At 32.2% G+C, this 7,508-nt stretch overlaps 1 long non-coding RNA gene across 1 annotated transcript; it reads right to left on the bottom strand.

Moving 5' to 3' along the window:
- Positions 1 to 4,263: 4,263 nt before the first annotated feature.
- On the bottom strand, positions 4,264 to 6,362 carry LOC132042059 (uncharacterized). The gene is made up of 2 exons (XR_009411334.1): positions 6,160 to 6,362; positions 4,264 to 4,544 (listed from the first exon to the last, which is right to left on the bottom strand). It is a non-coding gene; the product is annotated as an uncharacterized LOC132042059 (long non-coding RNA).
- Positions 6,363 to 7,508: the final 1,146 nt, after the last annotated feature.

Genomic DNA, 7,508 nt, shown 5'->3' with positions numbered 1-7,508 from the left:
TCTTGTTAAATGATGAATGGCAATATATGCTGTATATACTTTGTATATCAAGGTATATTTAGTGTATATTAAGATCTAGTGTGTATATATATGAACAAGCCATATGTTTCCTACTCCTACTTCTATTCTTCTAAAAAATGATGAAGTAAGATATGCCATGAGTATACAGAAGTATACATCCTCTTGTATGATATGGTATACGAAGGATGTATATCATATATACCCAAAGCATATCCTACCCCTTAAAATGATGTTTTTTTTTTCTATATTTATTTAATTGGGCCGAGGTCTTCTTCCTTTCCCTTTTATGCCTTCCCTGGTCTGAATCTGTTGGGCCTGTTTGATATGCCATTCATCTCCCCTGTATATGCTTTTTTTGGCTCGGATTGCCCTTCATTTGGGGTGGTCTTTAATTTTTACCCTTCGAATTAGTGGTCTTTAAGTTTTGCCCTTCGCCTAACACCCCGAGGTTGTGGGTTTGAATTCCAGTTCAGTAAAAAAAAAAAAAAATTGCAAGGTAGAATTTGCAAATCTATCCATGCAAATTTTGTCTTAAGGCAGAATTTCTGCCTGAATGGAAAAATTTAAAGACCACCATTTGAGGGGTAAAAATTAAAGACCACCCCCAGCGAAGGACAATCCTGCAAATTGCCCCAGTATATGACTCCATGTACTTGGGCCTGCTGCGAATAATACCTGTTGTCTATGCATTTTTGGGCCTGCATAATATGTGCTTATCTAAGTGCATATACATGATCCAATTTCGTTGTGTGTTGAATATGTCCGAAGAAATTTAAATCCCTTCGTAGATAGCTTTCTCTACGTAAATAGTTATTAAGTATAGATACCTTCTAACCGCACTTTCCTTTTTCCCTTTGCATGACCATCCTCGCGCGGGCAGATACCTTCTAACCGCACTTTCCTTTTTCGCTTTGCATGACCATCCTCGCGTGAGCCCATTGGGCCCAGATCTGCATATCCGTCATTTCGTTGGGCCAAAGGCTCAACATTTCATATCGTCGATTCCAAACACAGAAAATGAAGTCCCAACCAAGGGTAAACAAGGTTTTTGATTTAACTGGTGGGCCTAGTAAATCCACTAGTCCGTTTTTCCTTTAAATATTTGCATATTTGTTGTATTATATATTTATGTAAATATTAAAACCCATAGTTAGAACCTAGTTGAAAATAGACAAACCATACTGATATCGTTAGAATGGATAGGAACCCGAACACTTTTTAATTCGGACCCAATGAGAAAATAATAAAGAATGCTTTTCTCATGAAATAAACGAATTAAAAATCTTTTCTTCAAAAGAACGAAAACGGAAACAGTGGTATTTGAAGAAGAAAAACTGAAATTCTTTTAAACTTTGGAAAATTTCGAGCAAAGGATTTGAGAAAGAATTTGATCCAAAATGAGAGTTTATTTACAAAGGATTCAAATGGTTCAAAAAAATGGCTTCTTTCAAAATATTACAAATCTTTTTGGGTTTGGCCCACTTCAAGTCAAATAAATAAGGGAATTTCCTCACCTTAGTCCAAGTTTGGATAATTAAATTTGGACAAGGAATGTATATATATATATATTTTTTTTTAAAAAAAGAGGGTAAAATGTAACTCTTTCTTTCAAAAGGGACATTATTTAGAATAACTTGGACAAAAGTTGTGTTATATTATGACATATTTAAAGGGTTGTGAACTTGAAACATTCTAAAACTTAAGGTCAAACGGAGTACGACACTTTGGACTAAAGTCAAGTAGAACTCTTCCAGGGAAATTTTAAGTGTGTTTTTGGTTGGGAAAGTAAAGTAAACTATTTGAAACCTTGTTCATATATTATTTTTAAAAGATTCAACTCTTTTGAAAAGAAATGAAAAGGATTTCATTTCATGAAACCTATTTTAATATCCCATGACTTCATATATATACAATTTTAAATACATTTCAAGCAAATAATTATTAAAATCACATTTTGAAACTCGAATGTCAATCGCATTCTGCGGATTCTTAAAACTTGGTGCCTAACACCTTCTCCAGGAAATCGCCTGAATCTTTACTCAAACTTTGATACTAAATAAGGTTTTCATAAAATAACTTTAAAATTGATTTTTCTAATTTTCATAAATAAATTAGGTGCCGATTCTAAAAATAATAAATCCAAAAAGAGTTCACAATTATGAAGTAGTTTTTATGGCTCGTGTAAGAGCCTGTTTGGATGGGCTTAAAATGAAAACAGCTTATAAGTCCAAAAAAATAAGTTGGGGTAGTCCAACTTATTTTTTTTGGCTTATAAGCTGTTTTCAGCTTATAAGCTGCTTTAGATAAGTTAAGCCAAACGGGTTCAATTAATTTTTTGGGCTTATGTTAAGTATGAAAATGAACTTTAAAATTTGGTGTCAACCAACCAAACACTCAAAAAATCGAAAACAATTAGAACTTATAAGCCAATCCAAACGGGCTCTAAAAGTGAACCATAACAGTTGCTACCTTTTTTTTCTCACTTGCTCTCACACTTCTCACTTGATGACTCACTTTTTCCTTGCTTTCTTGTTAGAGATTCTCAGGATTACTCCATCACTAGTAAATTTGTCTGCGCTTCGCATGGACGTAAGAATATAAATCAAGTTATGAAAATATTACATGCTAATAATTAATTTAGAAATTTTCTCTTTTTTTTTATGAGAAAACAAAATATTTTTAAAAGCAATATATTTGGGTTAATAATAAAATTTATTTATTAGAGCAAATATGTATTTCCAATATATGAAGTTTATTTAAGTTTTATTTAATAGAGAAAGATTTAAAGAGTATTAAAACATACAAAGCTCAAATTTAAACAAAAAATTACATTAAACTTTTGTATGTCGTCTCTAAATTTAAGACGATATGATCTCTTTGAATGCTATTTTTTTTTTCGAGGGGGGTGGGATTTACTTCTGACCATCCATCTCAAAGATGATATGCGACTTTTCAAGAGTTTTTTCTTTTCTCTTAAGGTGTTCACTTTCCAATAACCTCTCTTTAATTTTAAGAGTTCCTTCAAATGATCAAAATTGTAGAATGAGCAGAAAATGATACTCATGTCCTCCTTAAATAAGTTTACCAAGGTTCTGCATTCCTAAAGAAATTCTCAAAAAGTGAAGACCTGAAAAAGTGATAAAATAAATGAGTACTTAGGAAATGGTTACAGAAAAATATGATAATCAAAAGAATTGAAGAATTGTCTAAACTCCACCTAATTAGATGGTCATAAATAGGCGAAATAATCAACAAACACAATGAAGACAAGGTTAAATACTCCTGCCAAATGACAATTATTAGAAAGGTAGTGGATACATGTAATAAATAAATAATTAAGAGAAAAAGTAGTGGATATTGAAACCGTAGAAAACCGCATAAATGAGAGAACTAAGAGAGTGACTTTTCGTTTTTCTAAAACAAAATAAGTAGCACATTAATTTAAAATGAGGAAAAAAAAAATGAACAATATTCTTCTAGATCACAGAGACATATCACCTCTTCAAAATAGATTAAAATTTGGAAAAATAACACTCTATGTCTATTTGGAGAAAATATTTATCCGCAATGACCCACATTTTTTATATTACCCGAAATGGCCTTTTTATACATTATTATACATTTTTATACAAAGTTTAATACAATTGCAAAAAAAAAAAAAATTGGCTACGTGAATGTAATAATTTGTGCTGGATTGTATATTATTGAAATAATCCCTTAAAATTTCAAGTTTTTCATCTTATTACTGATATACTTAGTTTTATAACTTTGGAATTGTACAAAAAAAAAATGGTTTTTTATTAATAGTTTTTACAAGTCTAAAAATGCTTGATTTTTGTATAGTATTCGTGTGTGCCTTCAAATTTAAATGTGAGTATTGATATGAACATATAAACTTCTCCTTTTGTATATAAACAACAATAATAATAAAAAAGCAGGTAAAATCAAATTCATCAGTTCCAAATTCATGAAATCAAACTGTATAAATCTCTAACTTTCCCCTTTTCTTTTCATGTGTCATCTGATCCTTTCCTTATTCCCGTCCCTTACTTACTTCCTACCTGTTCATTTTTCAAAAAAGAAAAAGAAAAACATACTTTTCTTTTCTTTCTTCTTCAGTAACTACCAATAACCTAGAAGACTGATGGCAATAATAAAGGTATGTAACAGAAGAGACTAAAAGAATTATTGGGCTGATTTTTAAAACAATTTATACTAAAAATAAGAGAAAAAGAGGGAAAATAAGAAATAGGACATTACCTCACCTCACCTCGCAATAGATAATCATAAGGGGAGAATAATAATTACAAAATGGCCAACTCCAAGTGCATGTTCTTTTATGAAATTTGGTGAGAGCATGTGTACTTTATCATTAAAAAAACTCTTGTATTTTGTTGAAACTTAAAGAGGATTGTATGCATGTATGTAGCTTGAGTATTTCTTCATTGCAATTGCTTGTGATAGTTCAAGTTGTTTTAGAAGTCTTCTTGTTGGCTGATGGCCCATTCCCTAATCATGAAATCCTACTATCATCATAAAGTTTTAACTGAAAAAAGTATTATTATTAACGAAAAATAAGAAAAATAGATCATTGATACACTGCCCGTCTCAGTGGAAAAATGCTTCAAAACCAGTCTACCCAAAAACTTTTGATGCCTTTATTCACGTGAGCAAGAATGCAGGATGACCCTTGCTATGCCTCATCATTATCTTCCATTTACTACAATTCTTAATTGCCTACATAACTTTTAATGTTCCTTCTCTATTACAACGATAACGAATAGAAGAGGAACAGAGGAAGAGATTTAAGTGGTGCAATTGATATAATTAGTTGAGTAATGTTTTGATTTTTTTAATATAGCACATTAATTTTTAAATGAGGGAAGAATTCAAAAAAAGGAGAAAAAATATAAATGCTAATGGAGGCCATAGAGAGGTGCCACAGGATTGTCTATTCGTCGCTTTATATTATATATAGATTTCTCATGAAGAATCTCAAAGAAAGGTACGCTCTAACTCCAGTTCTCTATTGATTCGACAACTTGGACAAAAATGATAACAAGAGACTACTCAGGACACTAAAGCGGCACATCTTGACACATTGAGGAACTTAAAAGATCATCACTCTATTGCAAATATTGCAATATACCAGGGCATGAGAAAGAACAATGTTATAAAATGGTAAGCTATCCATCACATTTTTTTTGTCATAACTAGGTCAGAAAAAATGCATATGGGAATCCACAAGCCAATGCAGTAACCACCGAGGATGATTCTAATCCAGTATCAAATGTAAATGCTTCCTTTTTTCTCTTTCTGAATAACTAAGGGTTCTCCAAAGAACAAGTGGAGCAGATGATACATACTGTTTTAGTTCATGCAGGGCAGCAGTGCTTCTGGTTTCAATTCTAATACGGCAAAGGACCAAAAATACCTACAACTTATGAAAAATGGCTAACAAATACCCTCGTTCAACCTTTTGGTCTAAAAGTGCTCCCAATCTAATTATTTTGGCTTAAGAATACCCCATCAAGCTAACAACATAAACTTGGATGGCTTTCTGTTATTTAAAATTGCCATGTGGCCAATTATGATTTGCCATATATATTATTTAATTTAACAATTAAACCCACCCATTTCTTAAACCCAAACCTTCAGCCAATGATTCGAACTCCTAAATGTTTTCTCTGCTTCTAGGTAATTTCTTTCTTCTTTCTTCCAAATATGTTTTCAAAATCTCCCATTATTTTTGCATAAAGTTTGTTCCGGAAGCTATTGAGCACTTGAGCATTCAATTTTTGTGTGTGTTTTTTGTCGTATTCTATTTAGTGATGCACTAGCAATATTTATAACACTTCATTCTCCCGAAATGGAGGTGATTGGGCTCAAAAAATATTTGGTAATCTCCTCACAACCAGAAAAATAATAGCTTGTGTTGGCTAAAAATAAGAATTGGTACTAGAAAAATAGCATGGTAAAATTCAGAACAAAAATAATTTATGCAAAAATATAGTACTAGAAAAGCACAAAAAATTGAATATGTAAGTGCTCAATAGCTTCCAAAACAAACTGTATGCAAAGATAATGCGATATTTTGGTAAACAAATTTGGAAGAAAGAAGAAGTAGAAGGAAATTACCTGAAAGCAGAGGGAATTTTTTAGGAGTTTGAATCATCGGCTGATGGTTAAGCGCATGGCTGAATGTTGCGTCTAGAAAATGGTTCCTGGGTTTAAGTGTTAAAAGAAATGGATCTGATTAATTGGGGCTAGTTTAGATTTTAAAAAATGGAAAAGGGCCAAATATACCCCTGTACTATCGGGAAAGGGTCAAATATATTCTTCGTTATACTTTGGGGTCAAATATACCCCTGTCATTATACTTTGGGTTCAAATATACCCCTATAGTTATACTTTGGCACATATATGCTCCTCATTTTAACGGAGGAACACGTGTCATCATCCTATTGGCCTATATTTAAGTCTGCACTAATTAATTATAATCCAACGCATGATTAGATATCCAATTAAAAGACCCATAATCATATCTGGAAAATTTGAGACACCACCCTCTGCTATTTAACTTGCTGGGTTATGCAATGGACGACTCCAATGAGAATAAATTGATTATTGTTGAGTTTATGGCAAATGGGTCTTTATATGAATTGTTTTTATCGTTCTTCTAAGTCCCCTAATTGGACTCGCCGTGTCCGATTTGCTTTACAATCTTTCCAGCTTGTTTGCCTCAATCTTTCTCTTAATGGATTTACAAAGAAAATCCCAATTTTTTTTGAGCTAATGGCTAAACTTGAAGTTCTTGACCTGCATCGAAATATGCTTAATGGTACTTTGGATCCAGAGTTTGTACTGCGTCGGTCGAGTACTTGAGTCTTAGCCATAATTAGCGTACGGGGTCATCAGCAAGTGGCAGTGGAGATCAGGCATTCGGGAACTTGAAGGTGTTTGATGCTTTTGAACTTGAATATGGGTCTTTTAATTGGATATCTAATTATGGGTTGGATTTTAATTAATTAGGGGATACTTAAATATAGGTCAATAGGATGATGATGCGTGTTCTTCCGTTAAAATGAAGGGTATATACATGCCAAAGCATAACTATAGGGGTATATTTGGATCCAAAGTATAATAGCAGGGGTATATTTGACCCCAAAGTATAACGAAAGATATATTTGGTCTTTTTTCCGATAGTACAGGGGTTTATTTGGCCCTTCTACATTTAAAAAATGGGTTGGTTTAATTTTTAAGTTATGTATGTGGCAAATCGCGTTAATTCCCTAGATGATCACCCAAGTTTGTGAAATTGTCTCCAAATATCATTTTTGTTTCTTTTAGGACAACAAAGTCATTCAACTATCACAATTTTTCACAAAATATACTAAACATCTCAAAAGTCTTTTTTTCTCGTAGTTGGCATAACATATCATTAATTTTTTTTAATATTAGACCTATTTAACTCATCAAATCCATTT

The sequence above is a fragment of the Lycium ferocissimum genome, unplaced genomic scaffold (genome assembly GCF_029784015.1).
Source record: "Lycium ferocissimum isolate CSIRO_LF1 unplaced genomic scaffold, AGI_CSIRO_Lferr_CH_V1 ctg13037, whole genome shotgun sequence".
Classification (NCBI taxonomy): Eukaryota; Viridiplantae; Streptophyta; class Magnoliopsida; order Solanales; family Solanaceae; genus Lycium; species Lycium ferocissimum.
The sequence above is the reverse complement of the archived record's forward strand: the minus strand, read 5'-3'. Positions and strand labels throughout refer to the sequence as shown.